Genomic DNA, 20,790 nt, shown 5'->3' on the forward strand with positions numbered 1-20,790 from the left:
TACTACTCGTTCACAAGCCACAACTCCTGATTGTCCACTGGGGGTATGTCGGACACCCTTAAACGCTTCCCACTGTATTTAGGCCAAACAACAAATCTCCAGGTGTCCCCAGGGCTTTGCCTCATGCAGCCCTACCTGCCTTTTCCTTTGTTCACTGGGGTGCAGCCTCACTAGTCTTCATTTAGTTTCTTGAACCAGCCAGGAATCCCCAGATCCATGTGCAGTCTTAGCTCACGGGTCACCTTGCAGTGACTTTCTCTGTATCTCATCTTCTCTCACAACTTCTTATGTTTTGTTCCTTTGGGGCTTATTGTCATTTGTAAGTATATCTGTATTTATGTGCTGATGTTTTGTTGGCCATTCCTCTGAAGTCTGAGAACAGGGGTCTTCCTTCTTGTGTCAGGCAAGTAAACCCAGTGACTTTAGACCATCACAGTGGGTGCTCGCTGGGCTGTTTCCTTTGGTCAGGAAATTCCTCTCACAGGGTCTGAGAAGAGTTTTTGGAATAGGATGAATAATCATGATAATGCCAGTAGAAGAAGCTGGCCAGCAGCCCCATTTCTGATGTCTGAAATGTGTCCTTATTTCACTTCATGTAAGGTCTCAGTTACTTCCTTTTCAACCTTATTGTCATAAAGAGAAAGAGCACATAAGGACCATATGACGCTGACAAAGTCTTGAAGAAAAAAAAGACCAGCCAACCATCCCAAGCTTGAGGGAAATAACACCCTTGGCCACAAACAGTATACTGAGGTCATTGGGTAAGGCTGACTGTGGCACAGTGCTTCACAACCAATGAAGTGGGGGTGGGTAATTCGACATGGTGTCCAACAACGTTCTAACAACGTGCTTCACCTCAACTGGTTCCTGTGAAGCAAAGTGTAAATGTTTGGCCTCAATCAGGCTTCAGAAATGTTTTTTTTTTTTTTAATTCATGACAAGCATGTCTGTCCAGTTGTCAATCATGTCTGTCTGTACTAAATCCCATGCCATTAAAATATGACTAATTTTAAGTTAAACAGAAGTTGTCTGTTCCAAATTTGCCATCAGTTATCTACTGCATTCCTCTTCGATATTCTGGTGGTCTATAAAGGGCACCATTCCCCATATTCTAACAGCTCCAGCATCTGAGGGGCTGACCATCATGCGTGGAACCTGTGGGTTCCAGCTCACACAGTTTACGTGTGTGCCCTGTCAGCTCCTCGATTGGCAGTTCACTACACTTGTGCCAGATGTCAACATGTGATCTTCACTGCCACCGGTGATGAAGTCCTCATTATGGCCTCCAAGACATGAATGAACCGTGTAAAACCCTTGTGCAACGCCTTGATACTTCCTTACTAAAACTCTGTCTTGCGAGTCCCCTAAATGAACTCCCAAGTTGCTACATTTAACAAAGCTAATTGGCCATTTTTTGAAATAGTGAAAGATGTAATAGGATGATCATCTGGTACTATGTTCCTATTGTAGGGTCCTCAAAGTTATATTCTCGAATCCGCTGGTGTGTATCTGATGTCAGAACAGTCTTTCCGTCACTCAAGTGCCGAAGGTATTGTACCCTGGCCCCTTCCCAGGCGCCGAGAAGATCACCATCTAAATCACACTGATAGACCTGCCCTCACTGGCCTCCCGTCACAAAGCATTTCCCATCTGGGTTCCAAACTACTCTTGCTGAGCTGTCTTCATTGTACTGGCTCATTTTTGTCCTCAGTTCTCTGTGCTTTCCAAAGCTGAGGCACAGAACAGTCTTCTGAGCCACAAGCAACAATATAGTTGTCATCTGGACTCCACACAATGTAGGAAACTCCATAAGCCTGTCCTTCTAATTTTAAGCAAGTGTAGCAGGTGTGTATCCGGATCTGCTTGCCATATGTTAAGGAACAGGGGAGATGGTTTAGAAGAGGGAAGGTCGTTAGGGGAAGATCGGGAATTTAACCACAAAGCTGAAGCTGTAGGCGCTGCCCTTGCAGGGTTCCCTTTCCTCTCTTTCCTTGAGGACTCATTTTTTCCAGTAAAATTCAGAGTTTAAATTTGTTGATGCCAGGGATTCTGGAGTTTCCTGGAGAGAGTGATTTCTGAGTCTTCCCTTTGCATTGGAATGTATTTGACTGCTTTTGCACAGCAGATCTGCACCCTCTGGTCCCACCACCTACCGAGGCATGGAGCAAAGAGGGACCCTGTGTGCTTCAAGGCTTTTCACCTTGTACACCTTGTGTCATGGCATTGCCAACTCAGACTCAGCTCTGATTCCAGCATCTCCTGCTCTCCACCTCCCAGCCTCCTGTTTCTGGTAGACATAGCCCTTCTCTGTGAATTGCATGAGTCTTACACCAGCTGACTTTGATCAGATACCTGCTGTGTGCCAAGGTCTACACATGCAGTAGCCCTACTTGTCCTACAACCTTATCAAGGGAATACAATGATTCTCTGTTTCCAGAAGGAAACCCCATTATTCAGAGATTGTGCATTATCATAGCAATAGGAAAAAGAAAGCCATAACTTAAATATGGTTTTTGATTTGAAACACGAGCTCTCTCAAGTTCACAGCCCACTTGACTGCTTCAGTCTTCATTCTCTGTCACCTCCTCCTCAAAGCACCACAGCTAACAGACAGATCACTTGTTAAGCCCTGTCTGGTCTGCCTCCAAAATCTGACCTGTATCACATCCGGTACGTGCAGCACTTTGAAGCCCGGCCCCCGTCCATCCTCAAGGCCCAGCACACATGTGGCGCCCTTTCCCTGAGACCTCTCAGAGCACCCCCCCCCCCCATCATCCTAGTTCACGCTTTCCCTTCCAGCTGTCACAGAACAGTGTGTCTTCCATTGAACTCTGCCTCATGGTGTATAGTCGTGTAACCATTAGGTTGTAGCTTTCATTTCTACCTCCAGATTGAAGGATGCTTAGTCGCAGCAGGAGCAATGTCTTACTCAGCTTAGATTCCCTCCCATGCCGTAAGAATGGATGCTTGTGTGAGTCTTCATGTCCTTCCATGAGAATGCTTGAGGATCAAACCCAGGCTGTTGGCAGGTGCACCACTTAGCAGACAAAGCAGGAAGAAAATAGAGGCAGGTGGCAGGACAAGACATAAGTTGTTGATGGAAGTGATCACAACATGCTCTTTCTGGCTGACTTCAGTGATCTGCTGTAGCGGCCACCAAGCAGGAGCTGGCTAGAAGGTTCAGATCTGCCTTCCATAAAGTTCCATGCAGTCTCTATGGACTCTGGTGTTTTCGGTTTTGTTTTGTTTTGTTTTGGCTGATGTTTAGTGTTGATGGGCCCCAGAGCAGAACAAGAATAATAAAGCAGGCCCATATTCCATATGATAAAACAGTTGGAAGTTATAAAGCAAGCTAGAAACTATGTAATAAATAAATAGAAATCATGAAATGTAGCTTTAAAATTAAGTGAAATATCAAATTTAAATCAGTTATCCAAATATATCTTATTTTTAAACACCTTTCAAAAAATCAATTGCATTTCATTAAACAGTTATAAAACTCGCTGTCATACTAGCATCCAGTGGTCATCTAATTCCCAACAACACAACACAGAATCAGTATCATGCATCACTGACATCACTGATGCTGTATTTAGAATATACATTGTCCATGCCTGCCCTGGGAACCCCTGGGTGTTCCTGAGAGATTTTTGGGAGATCTGCAATGTCGAAAGCTAATTTTATAGTAGTATTAAGATTTTACTTTTTTGGCCGGCACCGCAGCTCACTAGGCTAATCCTCCGCCTGCAGCGCCAGCATTCCGGGTTCTAGTCCTGGTTGTGGTGACGGTTCTGTCCCGGTTGCCCCTCTTCCAGGCCAGCTCTCTGCTGTGGCCTGGGGGTGCAGTGGATGATGGCCCACGTCCTTGGGCCCTGCACCTACATGGGAGACCAGGAGGAAGCACCTGGCTCCTGGCTTTGGATGGGTGCAGCGTGCTGGTCGTAGCGACCATTTGGGGGGTGCACCAACAGAAGGAAGACCTTTCTCTCTGTTTGTCTCTCTCACTGTCTAACTCTGCCTTCAAAAAAAAAAGATTTTACTTTTTTATTTCTCATTTTCTCATATCTGTAGACTAGAGTTTTTCTAAAGCTCCATGATGTGTGATATTACAACCAGTTAAAGGCAGAAGCAGAAATCGGAATCCCATCTTCTTTTCAAACCAGACTTTATAGAATTTATGAATATGTAAAACTATGCCACAACTTTTTTTATTTTGAAAAATATATTTTGCAGAAAATGTTTTATTCACATTAATATGCTGAGCTTACTGTTGCTGTTTTTAAGTGAATGTATATATTTGACAATAGGGTCTCAATTTCTACTGTGGTAAATCTTGATAGTTGTAACCTATGTAAATGAAAGTTCTTCAGGATTCTCAGTCGTATTTGGGTGAAAAGCAGGGACTAGTGTCGTGGCTTACAGGATCAAGCTGGCACCTGTGCACGTTCTGGCAGCTCTACTTCTGAAGCAGCACCCTGCTAATGTGCCTGGGAAAACAGTGGAGGATGGCCCAAGTCCTTGGGCCCCTGCCACCCACATGGGAGACCCGGAAGACATGCCTGGCTCTTGACTTAAGACTGGTCCAGCCCTGACAGTTGTGGCCCTATGTGGAGTAAGATGGTGGATAGAGGATCGATCTCTCTCTCTCTCTATGTCTATCTCTGTCTTTATGTCTCTCTCTGTAACTCTGCCTTTCAAATAAACAAATACATGTTTGTTTGTTTTTTAAAAGTGAATAGCAATCCCAAGACCAAAGTTCAAGAAACACTGATTTAAAACTACTGGTATATGAATTTATTTATTCATTCATTTTTAAATTTAATCTTTTTGGAAGAGTTACAGAGAGAGAGAGAGGGAGAAGCAAAGGGAGAGATCTTCCATCTGTTGGTTCACTCTCCAGATGGTCGCAATGGCTACAGCTGGGCCAGACCAAAGCCAGGAGCCAGAAGCTTCTTCCAGGTCTCCTACATGGGAGCAGGGGGCCAATGACTTGGGCCATCCTCCCCTGCTTTCCCAGGCTATTAGCAGGGAGCTGGCTTGGAAGTAGAGCAGCTGGGATTTGAACTGTTGCCCATATATGACACCAGCATCCCAGGCAGTGGCTTTACCTACTACAACACAACGCTTGCTCCAGGTGTATTAATTTGAGCAATATGTGTTGTTCAGTATTATGAGATGTCCTTTAGAATCTGTTATATAAGGTCATCAACTAAAGTGTGTCCTTGAATTGGAATAGGCGGGGACGCAAATCTGGACCCTGTTGGGAAAAGGATGCTTTTTTTGTTTTGTTTTGTTTGCAACCATCTAGTTCACTCATGCTCTCCAAGAGAAACATTTGACAAGTTAATTAAATTGTCTTTCCTCTTTCCTGAGGGTTTTCTTGCTCAAATCTACCTGAAGCCAGGCTGCTATGTGCCGGCAGTGGAGCAGTCACACCCCTTCCCAGCACTGGGACACAGCTGCCCCTTGATTTAAGGACATGGGGCAGAGGTGGGGAAGTGTGTCTGGGGGTCCATGTGCAGTTACTAATGGAGTCGCTGGGGTTTGAGATGCTTGACTTTAAAGCAGGGGTCCAGGGTTCCCTCTCACCCAATCATCTTGCTAGAAGAAATGACAGGATGTGAAATAATTGTTTTTCTTAATTGATGTAAAAATTGCATATATTGTTTCTAACATGTTGGGAAATGGGTATACATTGTAAAATGGCTAAACTGAGCTAATTGACTAACATACTTATAGTTTGTGGAGAGAATCTTAAAATCTACTCTAGCAATTTTCAAGAATACAACACATTATTAAATTTTGTCACATGGTATACAATAATTTCCCCTGAGCTTACTCTCCTTGTCTAACTGAAATTTTTGCCTCCTTTGACCGGCATCTCCCCAGCCCTCCTCCCGTGAGAGAAAATCTTGACTCTCATGAAGCACACTTTATGATGGGAGAATCCCGACAATGAATTGACCGCATCTGAGGGGACTTCACAAACTTTGTGGGAAAATGGAATTAACAGATAAGTTTATTTTGGTACAGAAACATTTTGAAATCTGCGCATAGGTTTTGCATGAACTTTGCAAAGCCATTTACTATATACAGATATCAAATATTGCTGTATCAAGTAAAACTCATTTTTATTCCATTTTCCATGAACTTTTTGAGGTATGCTCATGCATGTTTATTTCTTGATGGTTTTTATTTATTTGAAAGGCAGAGTTAGAGAGGGAAAGGGAGAGAGAGACCTTCCATTTCCTGGGTCACTCCCCAAATGACTACAATAGCTAGGGCTTGGCCAGGCTGAAGCAGGAGCTTCTTCCAGGTCTCCCACGTGGGTGCAGGGTCCAAGGACTTGGGCCATCCTCTGCTATTTTCCCAGGCACACTGGCACAGAGCTAGATCAGAAGTGGAGCAGTAGGGACTCAAGCCTGCACCCATATGGGATGCCAGCATTGCAGGCAGTGACTTTACCCACTACACCACATCTTAGTGGTTCTGTGAAGAGAAATAAATGCAGAGAAAGGGGCAGGAGAGTGAATATGGCCAAGGGAAGCCATTGTATACAGTGTAGGGTGGCCAACAATGAGTAGATGCTGGAGCAGAGCCCTGAGGACAGGGAGGGAGGGAGGCCTGTAGATAAGGGAGAGTCTGCATGGCAGGGGGAACAGTGTGCACAAAGGCCCTGAGGCAGGGGAACAGTGTGCACAAAGGCCCTGAGACTTGGCTGGGACTTACGGGCTGGAGGAATAGCTGGCAGTCAGGTTTGCTGGAGAAGGGAGGAGGAGGCAAAGTCAGGGACCTGGGAGGCCTGGAAGCTGCTATCAAGACCTTGGATTTACCTTGTATGGGAAGGAAGCTGTGGGGTTTGGCAAAAGAGGCTGTGATCCAGTTTAGACCTCATTTTGTTTAAGTTCATTTTGAATACCATCTCGTACCTGTGTATCTTTCTGGGGCACAGTGCCACATTTCAGCTCATGCATACATTGTGAACTGATCTAATCTGGCAGCTAACACCACCTCCCACCCTTCCTCCTTTAAAGGTTCCTCTGTTGGGTGGAGAATATATTGTAGGACAGAAGGAGGAACATGTGTTAGTCCAGAGACGTGATAACGGTGGCTGAGGTTTGGCGACAGCAGTGGGGCAGAAGGGAAGAAGTTTCCAGAATCAAGGTATATATTTTTTAAAGATAGATTGCCTGGCTTTAGATATCATATGCTTTTCAGCATTGGATGAATTGTGTCTGAGGTGTGAGAGGATGCTTCAGGGTTGTCTCCAAGTGTTCAGCCTGAGCACTTGGAAGAATGGTTACCATCTACTGAGATGGGGAAGAGCAGATGTAGAGCCAGGGGGGCCACGGGCTTGTCACTGGTCATGTGGTTCACGGGATGCGTGCTGCACATCCATAAAGATGTAGGCAGTTGGGACAAAATCCACCAGCGCTGATGTTCTGATTGTCCACCTGCTAGAAATGGGAGACATCTTGACTGTGTCTTTTTCATGCAGAGTGTTTTATTAACATCTCATCTCTCAGGGCCCTGCAATGGAACACACAGCCCAAACCACCTGGACTGCGTTTTCCCCTGGAGAGGAGAGGGATTAGCTGGGCATGCTGCTGGGGAGGCTGATAGATAGCAGAGTCGTGGAGCTCCTGCAAATTAAATGCTCCTAGTGACACTGTCACAATCTGAGAGCAAGGGGAAGAGGGAGTGGCCCATGTGTATTTGGGGGAAAAAAAGTCTCCAGGAAATTCTGATAGGATTCCTCCTTCTTGACTTTCTCCTGTGAGCGTTGTGACAAAGCTTTCCATATTTTTCTGTTGAGGGTCCTCCTTGGAGAAAAAGCATGCGATGTGTGTGGAGTAAATAGTCCCTGCTGAGAAAGGGAGGTTCACTGGCTGGAGCATGAGGTGCACGAGCCTGAGGTCCCCATAACCTGAGGTCCCCATTGCTGCTCGCAGCTCTGTGACCCAGGCTCATCCTCTGGACTGGGGCTATGGTCCATCTCCCGGAGCCACGCGGAAGATTCTGTGACCTGATAGCTGATGTTGCCTCTGATAACTTGGAAATTGCTATGCAAAAGCTTTGCTGTTATTATTCACCAGCCCTCTTTTGCCAGACCTGGTGTTTTGAAAGTCTTCCTCCTGTTTCTTTCCATCTTTCCTTGCAAGCATGCAATGGTCTATTCTTGCTCTTAGGGATCATTAATCCCCAAAACAAATTCCTTCACCAGCCACTCAAAGGCCCCCAAACCTGGCCCAGTTGGCCTCTCTTGCCTTATGCTCTCATTCCAGTTAGGTCAGCATCCAGGTGTGCTATGCATAAATACAAGCTTTTCAAGGAGAGGGGTTTTGTCTCCTTAATCTGCCAGTGCTTCCTGCCTACAGTGGTCCCTACAGTGGCTGGTGGCAGGTGTTCAACAACAGTGAGGGGGGCCCTTGCATGAACAATGGCATTGCAATCCTTCTGTGGGTTGAATTCTAGACCACCCTGATGTTGCCACCTTTCAGACTGACAACTTGGAATTTAGGAGGTCATGAGCCAGAGTAAAAGAGAAAGAACAAGAACCAGGGGACAGGTATTGAAGCACTATTGGTCGTGCTCACTTTGGCAACACATATACTAAAACACTATTGGTGGATCCAGCATGCGCAGGATCAATCTGGTGTAGAGGAGTGCCTAGGAGGCTGGCAGGCAGCAGGCAGGAGCCCATGGAGTGAGAGAGCAGCTGCATAGCCCAACAGGGAGTCACCAGTGAGCGTGTTGGCAGGGGCTCTGGGAGGTGATGCTTAGGGGCCCAGGACGGCCCGTGGTGGGGTAGGAAGCTGACGGCAGATGGTGGGACAACTGCATCTCAGGGGCACTTTCCAGTGTGGGGAGCCTGGCAGGCTGAGACAAGGACTTCCTCTCACAGGAGCCAGAATGAGGTTCCCATGTAGAGAGGGCTCTGTGGGAATTACGTTGTCTTTGGGAGGCTGTCCTGAACCCTGTCCCACACATCAGGCTGCAGACTCACTGGAGCCAGTGGGGGCCCAGGGAGGCTGAGGGGCTTGCAGTAAGCTGTGTGGCCAGTGCTGGTGCAGACTGGGTCCAGATCTAAGGCAGGGGCTGTGTCTGCTTATTGTGGGGGCGAGAGGACATTTCCTCCGCACCCTCTGAAGGCTACGTGAATGACCTTGATCTAGACACATTAGCAGGAGAAAGGGCAGACACACATATCACCGGTCAAAAACGGGGGGATTGCATAAGCTACAAAGCTCTTAAATACCCTCTGCTTCTGGAAGAGGGAGATGTAGGGGCTGGGGGAACTGTAGAGGAGTGTGAGGAGAAATGAATAAGCAGTGACCTGGAACACAGCCCTGCCCAGCCGTGGGGATGACAGGGACACGTTACAGGAAGGTGCGGGGTGGACCCTCACTATGAACTGCCATCATCCTGTTACACAGATAAAGTCCCCAGGCAGTCCCTCCGAGCTGCCCTCAGAAGAGTGGATGTAAAGTCTGTCTGGACTTGGTTTGAAAGGCAGACTTAGAGAAAGGGTGAGGGAGAAGGAGAGGGAGAGGGAGAGGGAGAGGGAGAGGGAGAGGGAGAGGGAGAGGGAGAGGGAGAGGGGCCGGGCTTCCATCTGTTGGTTCACTCCCCAAATGACCACAAAATCAGGCCTGGGCCAGGCTGAAGCCAGGAGCCAGGAGCTTCTTCCAGGCCTCCCTCGTGGGTGCCTAGGCTATCCCTCCACTGCTTCCCAGGCTCATTAGCAGGAAGCTGGATTGGAAGAAGAGCAGCCAGGACTGGAACCAGTGCCCACATGTGATGCTGGTGCTGCAGGCAGTGGATTAATCTGCTGCGCCACAGTGCCAGCCCCTGGTGACAACTTCTAGAATCTTTCCTCCTCCAATGGTTAAACTTTCCGGGTGTTTGATGAGGTTTGTAGGGAGGGAGTTTAATATAATTGTGTTTCTTTTTGCAGACATTTTCCTCAGATATGGAAAATTTAGAGCAGTTCCCTCACTGTGTCTAGATGTTGGGGAGGAGAAACCTCGATTCTAAGGCAGCTTCTAGGGACTGCTAATTTACTAATTTTATAACTTTTGTTTTTTTTTTGACAGGCAGAGTGGACAGTGAGAGAGAGACAGAGAGAAAGGTCTTCCTTTTGCCGTTGGTTCACCCCCCAATGGCCACTGCAGTCAGCGCACCGTGCTGATCCGAAGCCAGGAGCCAGGTGCTTCTCCTGGTCTCCCATGGGGTGCAGGGCCCAAGCACTTGGGCCATCCTCCACTGCACTCCCTGGCCACAGCAGAGAGCTGGCCTGGAAGAGGGGCAGCCGGGACAGAACCGGCGCCCCGACCGGGACTAGAACCCGGTGTGCCGGTGCCACAGGCGGAGGATTAGCCTATTGAGCCATGGTGCCGGCCAATTTACTTTAATTCAAAGTTCTCTGATTTCAAAGCACCATCCGTGGGGCGTGTTATTTTCTGAGCCCAACAGCATTTGGAGGCCCCCATGTAACAGGGATCCAAATGAATGTGTCCTTAGAACCACGAAAGCACAGCTCATAACCAGAGTCAGGAAATCAGAGAAGTCTAGAAGCCAGCTGCTGGTGTCACCTCAGGTTCCTGCTGTGTCACCTGCTGTGTCACACAGGTGTGGCCCAGAGAGGAGGCCCAGAGTCCAACTAGCAGCAGGTGACGAGCTGCGTGGAGTGGCAGGGTGGGGGACAGGGTTGGCAGGTGGCTTTTGGTGACATTCTCTTCTCTGATGTCATCATGCCTCTGAGACGGGTTCCCAGGGTCGTGAGAGCTTTGGGTTCACCTGAGCCCCTGTATTAATGCAAGGCAGAATCTGGATGTTTGTACTAAATGATTCCCCGTTGCCTCCTTCTGCCCTTCTAAGTTCGGTCCTCAGTCTTTGGCATCGCTTGCCTGAGAATGCTCTCCAGACCCAGAGGGAGCGCTCTGGTGTGGTGCTGGAGTTTTGCTCTTTTATGTAGAAACACTTTATTTCAGTGCATTAAATAACCCCGAAGCTGCAGGGGCAATGTCTAATGTACCTCAAAGTGGAAACCTCTCAGTGCTACTGGCTGAACCTGACTGTCTTCTGAGTTGCACGCAGGGCTAGGGAATAACCCACCCGTGGGCCATGTATGGCCTGTGCGATCATTTTTGTCCGGCTCTGCCCAGGCAACCACAGGCAGGACTCGAGATTCAGAAAACCTATAGCAGGCTCGTTTGTAAGGTGATGATTTTGTATGGCCTCTGCATGATGCTATAAGTATTCAAGTGGCCCTTGGCAGAGAAAAGATTCCCCACCCTTAAAAATATGGTGCTGCCTCTCGGGACCTCAGAAGCTGTGGCACCTGAACATGTGTGTGCACGTCAGAGGCATCACCGGGAGAACCTCGAGATGCTGGTGACGGCCGGCAACCAGCTGGTCCCACGGGGCCTGGGCGGGTGGTGGGAGGGAGGGTGTTTCTAAGATAGCTCCCTTGGCAGAGAGAAGGGAAGTGACTCAGCCTCAGAGCCTCACGGAAGTCCTGGGAGGAATGGGCTGTCTCCGTGGTGGGAACCCTACCTCTCTCCAGTTCCGGGGAAGCGGCCCTCGCTAAGGGTAGGTAGAGGCAGATTGTTCACGGCGCTAGCACTGGGTCTCTTCAATCCACACCCCAGTCCAACTCTGTGGTGGATGCAACCATTCCTGGAGGAGGTCAGGTCCTGCTTTATTGGATCAGCTGGAGTTGGGAGGCATCTGGTAATTGAGCAAAATCTCAGAGCAAGTGGGCGCCCGCTTAATCCAGGTCAGGCTGACTTCAAAGGCTTGGACCTCTATCTCTCGCCTTTGTGTTCCTGGAAAGGATAGTGCATGCTCTGCCGTCCTTGGGGTGATTAGCAGGATGGATGGCTGCGAAGGGCCCACCTGGGTCAGCTGCTCTTAGCAGGAGAATTTTCTGGCCTGGAAGGCAAGGGGCTGGAGGCAGCAGCTGAGGGCATCTGTATTACACATGTATTTTCCCACCCTGTCAAAGACTTTGAAAGTGATCCTTGTTTTTATTTGATTATCAGTTTATCTCTTAGTTTCATATCTTCAAGCAATTGCTACACCACTTTGATAGGGAAAGCAATCAATTGTAAGTGTATTTATACCTATACCAAAGAGATGCTTTTAAATGTTAATGCAAATGTGCCAGTGGCATATTATATTTGATTATCTTTTTTTAAAGATTGATTTATTTATTTGAAAGAGTTACAGAGAGAAGGAGAGGCAGAGAGAGAGAGAGAGAGAGAGAGAGAGAGAGAGAGAGAGAGAAAGTAAGTCTTCTACCCGCTGGTTCATTCTCCAAATGGCTGCAATGGCCAGAGCTGAGCCAATCTGAAGCCAGGAGCAAGGAGCTTCTTCTGGGTCTCCCATGGAAATGCAGGGGCCCAAGGACTTGGGCCATCTTCTACTGCTTTCCCAGGCCATAGCAGAGAGCTGGATCAGAAGTGGAGCAGCCGAAACTTGAACCGGCACCCATGTGGTTTGCTGGCACTGCAGGCGGCACCTTCACTCACTATGCCACAGTGCCTGCCCCAGTATTTGATTATCTTTTAAAACTCAAATCTGTAGGTGAATGCTGCTTCTTAAAAATGTTACTTGAAAAGCAGGGGCAGGGGTGGGAGAGAGAGAGAGAGAGAGAGAGAGACAGACTGAGACAGAGAAAGAGACATAATTCATTCTCTGGTTCACTTCCCAAGTGCTGTAACAGTTGGGGCTGGACCAGGCCATAGCTAGGAGCCTGAAACTATCCAGAGCATTGCTATGGGTGGCAGGTGCCCAAATATTTAAGGTATCACATGCTGCTTCCCAGGGTGTGCATTTGCAGGACACTGGATTGGACGTGAATCCAAGCCTTGAACCCAGGCCTTCATATATGGGATCTAGATGTCCCGGTGATGTCTTAACTGCTGCACCAAACACTCGCCCCCAAACACTGCCGCTGACTTGGGTATTTTCCCCAGCACATAGTCACGCCGGCTTGATCAGCATTACTTATAAAGGAGAAAAGTTGGAACAATCTAAATTTCTAAAAATAGAACTAGTATGGTAAATATCCACGTGTTAAAATACAATGATTATTGAAAGTATTTTTATGACGTATTTTTAAAAATCTGAGGGAAGTTCTTATACTATCATAGTTAAGCATCAAAAGCAGAATAAACAATGTGTGCTCTCGATTATCTGACAAAATGCACGAGGAAGAAAACAAGACATATTTGCAAATAGCCACTCTGATAAACTCCGTGTGGCTTAGTTATTTTTAAAATTTTGTGTATTTTCCAATTTCTTAGTATGTATTTTTTTTTAGATGTCTCAACTTCTCTCAGGTCTTTGGAATTTGTTGAATGTGGCTCAGCGTTTTCCTAATGCCTGGGAAGAGCTGTGCGTGTTGAGAACAAAGGGCCCTGGTTCCCTGGTTCACGCCCAGACGCAGCTAGTTAGTGAATGTCAACTCTGAGCCACGGCACAGCAGTGGACACCCCTGGGACGGTTCCTGCTGACAGCAGATGAGCCCTCATCTCCTCCCTCATCCTGGTGCCCTGATACCCAGTGCACACGTAGCCTGCTATCTTTGGTTTGTCTCAGTTCAGCTTCAGATACCCTTTTCACCTTCCTAGATGGAGAAAAGAGGCCAAATGTGAACTAATGGGGACAAAATGAAGGCTGACAAATCCACTTAGCACTGAACCGTTCCAGGGTTGTTCCTGGCTTCTCTCAAGAGGGCTGATCATTTCGAGTGCCCTTTTGAGCCTCCTCTCCTCTGCTGCTTGCAGGGAATGTGTCCCTTCTCTGGCCTGAGTAGCCCATGTCTGACCTATGCCTTACAGGCACTCAACAGAGAGTTATTGCTGAATATCTCAAGGTGACTCGACTCTCTTTATGGGGCTCTTTGTGACAACCACGCATCAGAAGCAGTGATGGCTGCTCTTTAGAATGCTCACCCTTTGGTCAGAGTCCGACTGAACGGATGGTTCTTAAAAATGCAGCCGCCTGGGCTCCACCCCAGCTCTCCAGGAGGGAGGACCATGTGTTATATTTCTAATTTTGTTTTCATCTGATGCATTAAGCTTCTTTTCTGCCTCCATAATATTGATTTGAGAATAGGAACATATCTTGAGTAACAGCCAGCCCAAAACTTTGCAAAAGTGAGATATTTGGTGGACATTTGGATATTGGATATTCGGTTCAGTTGGATTGATTTATATGCAGTCAGAGGAAGAGCACATTTCAGACCCTGATCTGGAATCCTTTACTAAAAACCTGTAATATTGTGTGTTTGCTTTTTTTTTTTTTTTACATTTCCAACTCAGCAGATGACAATGTCATTCATGGAGACTGCTTTTTATCACTTTCCAGTTTGTTCTTGCATCACGTGGACACCATGCAGAACCTATAGTGCATGGCTCCTGTGGTGTGTGTGGCCATCTTCTTCTGGAGATAGTGCTTGGGTGATATCCAGAAAGACAGGCGGCTTGGGTGCACCCAGAAGGAGCCATTCTCCAAGGCAGTTCTCAGGGATTTCTAGTCACCTGCAACATTGAGGACCCTTCCTGCCTCCGTTTCCTTTTTCTTTTAAGATTTCTTTATTTGAAAGGCAGAGTCACAGAGGGGCAGAGGGGGCTAGGGAGGGAGAGAGGGAAGGGGAGAGAGAGGGAGAGAGGAAGAGAGAGAGGTCTTCCACCCACTGGTTCATTCCCCAAATGTCTGTAACAGATGGAACTGGGCCAATCTGAAGTCAGAAGCCAGGATCATCTTCTGGGTCTCCCATGCAAATGCAGGGGCCCAAGGACTTGGGCCATCTTCTACTGCTTTCCCAGGTCATAGCAGAGAGCTGGATAGGAAGTGGAGCATCTGGGACTTGATGCAACATCTGTGTGGGATGCCGGCACTGCAGCTGGCAGCTTTATGCACTAGGCCACAGCACTGGGCCCCCTGCCTCCTTTACAATAAAAGTTAGAATGAAAATGGCTTCCTGAATTTTGATGGACATCCTAAGATTGATCAATTTTTCCTTAGTTTTATGAGATAGCTGCCTTGGGTTTAACTCTAAACATTCTTCTTCAGTGTGTTTTGATATATCAATTTAAACACACATATAGTGGATTCACTAGAAAACAATGTAGTAATTTTCTAACAAATCTAAATTGCATATAATTTAGGAGTTTTGATCATAATTCAGAAAGACATGATCATGAGTGTTGTATCCCAACTTGAAATCTTAAAAGTTTGAAATCCCTAAAGTCTAAAAAAAATGCCTAGAATCTACAATCCCAAAAATTCAAAATCCTGAAAACACAACTCTGGAATATAGAATTTGAAAATTTCTTTAAAAGATATTTGTTTGAATTTTAGAGGGAGATTTATTTGAGGAGTATGTAAAAACTACAGAAAACTTCATGAGTTACATTCATTCCCCCAACATAATGCATCTATCTTGAGTACTACTAAAAATGTATTAATTCCCCAGAATTTGGCTTTCTAGCTTTCACATTTAAACTTTTTTTTTTCAATGACAATTATAGTTTTGGGGATTTTATTTTTTAGGATTATGATATTCAGGATTTTAGTCTTCAGGATTCTGATTTTTGGAATTTTAGACTTCAGGGATTTTGATGTTTTAGGATTCCAGCATTCAGATGCATGACATTTCAGATTGTATAGCTGGAGTTATGATCAACACCCAGACTTGGAGGATGTGTTCGGGTAACTTTGTACTACTCTGGTATGCTATTCTGTCAGGAGTATCCATCCCATTCTCTCTCTGTATTTGTGTTTTTTCTAATATCCTTACTTTGGCAATTGGGTATGTAACACCCCATAGACTGTCTTGAGCTGTTATTAATCTTTCACACAAGCATGTCCTAACTCTCCATGGTGGATGCCTTCATTTATATCCGCATTGATTTCCCACTGTTTGGCATGTGTGTGTGTTGTCTGACTGAATGAATAAATGAGGGCTGTCTGGAAAATGCACTTTTAACAGTTGCAAGACATCCTGACATGTGGTTCTGACTGGCTGCAAGCAATATTAATAAAACAGTAGTAATATGCCAGCCTGTGACTGCAGATCGTAATTGAGACACTGACACAGTGCACTTTGTCTCCTGATGATTGGTGGGTATGAACCTCCTCATTTGCACAGAACAAAGCTTTTGTCTTGGAGTATATGGGCCCCTAAGATTCATTAGCATCTACCTGTGGCTCTTGCTTCCTCAGAACTAATGTTTCCTCTTGAACAGCCTTTCAAAAAGCCAAATGGCTTTGGTTTTCTCATTTTCCTTTTAATACTGCTGACTCTCAGGGCTTTTCAAAGAAGCCTAATGAGAAGTTTGAATGGCAACCCAAGCATCTCACTGTGATGAGAAGTCTCTGTCTCTACCAGTGCCCACAGGGCAGGAGCTGTGTCTGCTGCCTCTCCGCCCTCGCTCTGTGACAGCTATCAATGTCTGGAAGGATGCAGGACACTAACCTCCATGTTCTCTGCATGCAGGTAAAAGGGAAAATTAGAGATGCTGAGAAATTAATTTAAGCCTCAAATGAAAACAAAGATCTAAAATATCCAGACCACTGAGACTTCAGAGGTTCTGTTTATCTGGATATAATCAGCTTGTCTTACAACTCACGGAAATGACAGCGAGTGCCCTTGCATGCATTGCCATATCATTGAGACCCACAGTGTCTAGGCATCAGCTTACCAGAAAAAAATGTCCTAGTGAGATGATAATAACTTAGTTTGCCTTCTGGTGATTGCTGCAGAGAGTCTAGAGAAAGCACCAATTAAATTACCTTTGCCTTGAATTTAATGTAAATCTATACCGTGCTGTTATGCAAGGATGCCTGTGCCTGGGAATTGGTGGGTGACTTAACCAGGGTCTGTTCATTCAGCGTTGCAGCTGCATCTTCTGTGTATAACAGACAAGCTTGGGAGAGGGTTGCAAGTACCCAAGCAAAAGAGATGGACTGCATGAAATTGTAGCTTTACTTTGTAAAACTAAAAGGATTTAAGTAGATATTTCTTAAAAGGAAAAATACAAACAACTAACAAATCCATGAAAACATGCTCAATTTCACTTGCCATAGGGAAATGCAAATCACAAATATAATGAGGTATCATTTCACTCCAGTTAGAATGAATATTGTCTAAAAGACAAGAAATTACATATTCTGGGGAGGGTCTATACACTGATGGTGGGGATGCAAACTAGTGCAACCATCATAGAGAAAAGTGTGGTGCTTCCTTGAAAACTTCAAATAGATCCACCATAGGACCCTGCTACCCTGTTTCTGGTTATGTATCTAAAGGAAATGAAATTAGCTTTTGAAAGAAAATCAGGGGGACGGAGCCGTGGCCAAGAAGGTTAATCTTTCACCAGCGGCACCAGCATCCCATATGGGCGCCTGCTCTAGTCCCGGCTGCTGCTCTTCCAATCCAGCTCTCTGCTGTGGCCTGGGAGGGCAGAGGAGGATGGCCCAAGTGCTTGGGCCCCTGCACCCATATGGGAGATCAGGAGGAGGCACCAGGCTCTTGGCTTCAAATTGGTGTAGCTCCGGAATTGAGGCCATTTGGGGAGTGAACCAGCTGATGGAAGACCTTTCTGTCTATCTCTCCCGCTCACTGTCTGTAACCCTACCTCTCAAATAAATACATAAAATCTTTTAAAAAAAAAAGAGAAATCGGCACTCATATTTATTGCAACACTATGCACAGTAGACAAGACATGGACTCAATCTAGGTGTCTACTGATGGATGAATAAACAAACAAAATGTGACCTAAGTACACAATGGAATATTATTCAGCTATCAAAAAGGATGAAATTCTTACAGCTGCAGCAAGGAGACTGGAGATCATTGTGTTAAGAGAAATAAGAGAGACAAATGTTATGTGTTACATTTTCATTTGTATAATTTCATGTATGTCATATATACAGATTTAGGAGCATAGTGATATTACCCACCTTCCCTTCTCTCCCACCCTCCTCCCTCCTTCCTTTCTTTTTTTAAAATTTTTACAAGGACATTTTTTTTCAGTTTATTTTATGATCATAAGATTAACCCTCCACTAAGTAAAGAATTTTAAAAAGTAAGAAAAAATATCCTACAACAGTAGATACAAGGGCTATACACAAAAATCAATTTTCAAAAATATCAATTTTGGTAATTATATATTTTGTGTACTCTGTTAGTTACCATAGATCAAGGAAACCATATGGTATTTGTCTTTTGGTGACTGGCTTGTTTCACGAAGTATAATAGTTTGCAGTCGCATCCATTTTTTTGTGAACGGCAGGATTTCATTTTTTTCTGCTCTGTAGTATTCCATATGTATTTATACCATAATTTCTTTATCCTGTCTTCAGTTGAAGGATATTTGGGTTGATTCCTTATCTTAGCTGTTGTGAATTAAGCTGCAATAAACATGGGGGTACAGATAACTCCTTTATATGCTGATTTCATTTCCTGTGGGTAAATTCCCAGGAACGGGATGGCTGGGTCATATGGTAGATCTATTTTCAGCTTTCCGAGATATCTCCATACTGTCTTCCACAAAGGCTGTACTTGTTTGCATCCCAATCAACAGTGGATTAGGGGACTGTTTCCCCCATCCCCCGCCCCCTTGTCAGCATTTATTGTTTTTTCATTTCTGTATGAGAGCCATTCTAACTGGGGTGAGGGGAAGCTTCATTGTAGTTTTTATTTAAATTTCCCTGATGCTAGTGATCCAAGGATTTCTTCATGTGTCTGTTGGCCATTTGAATTTCATGTTTTCTTTCATATTTAAGAGTTTAAAATAGTAGAGATAAACCTAGAATAGTGATTCCTGGAGGCTGGGAAAGGTGGGAGAGGAAGGTTGAGGAAGTTGGAAAACAAGTATGAAAGCAGTCAGAAATAATTCATTTTAGTGTGCAGTGAGGGGACTATGGTTCACAACCATGCATTATGGGTTTCCTCCAGTGCTAACCGAGTTGAATCATGAATTCCGTGTTTTGTTTCTTTTCTGGTTAAATTTTTATTTATTTGAAAGGCAGAGAAAGAGAAAGGATGAGGCAGAGAGAGAGAAAGTGAGAGAGAGACAGACAGAGAGAGCTCCCATCCACTGGTTCACTCTCTAAAAGCTTGCAACAGCTTGAGTTGGGTGAGGCTGAAGCCAGCAGTCTGGAAATCATCCTGGGTCTCCCATATGGGTGGCAGGGACCCAACCACCTGAGCCATCACCTGCTTGTCTTCTAGGGCGTACATTAGCAAGAATGCTGCACCCAGCAGCAGAACTGGGACTCCAACCCAGGTCCTCCAATATGGGATATGTGCGTGTCCTAAGTGGTGTCTTAATTGCTATGCTATTTTTTAAATTTGAAAATGTGATTGTTCCTTCCTTTTGTCATTTCCATGAATAATTGATGATCAGATTATATGATTATCACCTAGATCACCTGATTTGCTTACTTTGACCTTGGTGTGAGATCTTGATGCTGTTGGAATTTCCCACAAGGAACTCTCACATCGTGAGACACTTGTGTACTTCTTTATGGCTCACTTAGAAAGCCATGCTTGTCTTTGTTCCTGCCATTACATTCTTCCATCACTGTTCAATGAACTTGATGGAGATGCTGGTGGGTTGATTTTTTTCCTTACCCTTTCAACTGTCCCATTTTATCCTAAATCACTATGGCTAGGCCTAGTTTTTTGTTTTTGTTTTTTTTTTTTTCTTTTTTCTTTTTGACAGGCAGAGTGGATAGTGAGAGAGAGAGAGAGAGAGAGAGAGAGAGAAAGGTCTTCCTTTTTGCCGTTGGTTCACCCTCCAATGGCCGCTGCGGCCAGCGCATCTCGCTGATCCGAAGCCAGGAGCCAGGTGCTTCTCCTGGTCTCCCATGTGGGTGCAGGGCCCAAGGACTTGGGCCATCCTCCACTGCCTTCCCGGGCCATAGCAGAGAGCTGGCCTGGAAGCGGGGCAACCAGGATAGAATCCGGCTAGGCCTAGTTTTATTTTTAAAATAGCATCAGTTTTTAAACATTTCTCCTTGCAACAGACATGTCTTGATTTAAGCCACCTCTGCTGGCTCTACTATTATAGCCTTGGTGTCGAGTTGGTGCAGGCTGGTGTGGCTAAGAGAGGTGACAGCTAGAATTGAAATGGAGTAACTGGCTAGAAATCTCACAGGAGAGGGAACAGTGCTGAGAAGGAAAGAACACATTACCTGTGACCCCACCTGGTATGTGGGCTGGCTCTGTCGTTTCTCAGGAGGAGGTGGATAAGTAATAATACGTGAATGAGAGGGAGTTCAGATGCCTTTGTGTCACCAGCTGCTTCTTGTGTTTTATTCTTCATCGTGTCTCTAAGTTGACTTCCAAAAATGCTCTCAGCTCTTAGCAAGGAATTTATGTCAGATATGGCGGTGTTCATCCAGGGCACTTGGGTCACAAAAGGAAAGTGCTGCTCCTGCTGCTGCTGGGTCAGCCCCCTTGTGTAGCAACAGCAGGCACTGAGGTTCATGTTCCTAGTGACCAGACCCTTCTTAGTGCTGTGGTCCCAGAGGGGGCCTCCCTTTGGCCTCATAGGTGTTCTAAAACCAGGGGCCATAGTTCTGAGGTGAGAACCCTGCTACACCCAAATGCGTGCCCAGCCCCTTGCCCTGGTATTTTAGCAGGGGCTTAGCTGTGTTACTCCTGAGGATGATGGTCAGTGGCACAGCAGGTGTGCAAACGCAACGTGGGTGAACCCCCACCAGGCATTCCCTATTTTCAGGGAAGCACCTCTTCCCTTACCGTGG

The 20,790-nt window shown here is 45.8% G+C and overlaps 1 pseudogene; it reads right to left on the minus strand.

Moving 5' to 3' along the window:
• Positions 1-1,050: 1,050 nt before the first annotated feature.
• LOC133749398 (WD repeat-containing protein 26-like) lies at positions 1,051-20,513 on the minus strand (annotated as a pseudogene).
• Between the last annotated feature and the right edge of the window lie 277 nt (positions 20,514-20,790).

Source organism: Lepus europaeus, chromosome 20 (assembly GCF_033115175.1).
Source record: "Lepus europaeus isolate LE1 chromosome 20, mLepTim1.pri, whole genome shotgun sequence".
Lineage (NCBI taxonomy): Eukaryota > Metazoa > Chordata > Mammalia > Lagomorpha > Leporidae > Lepus > Lepus europaeus.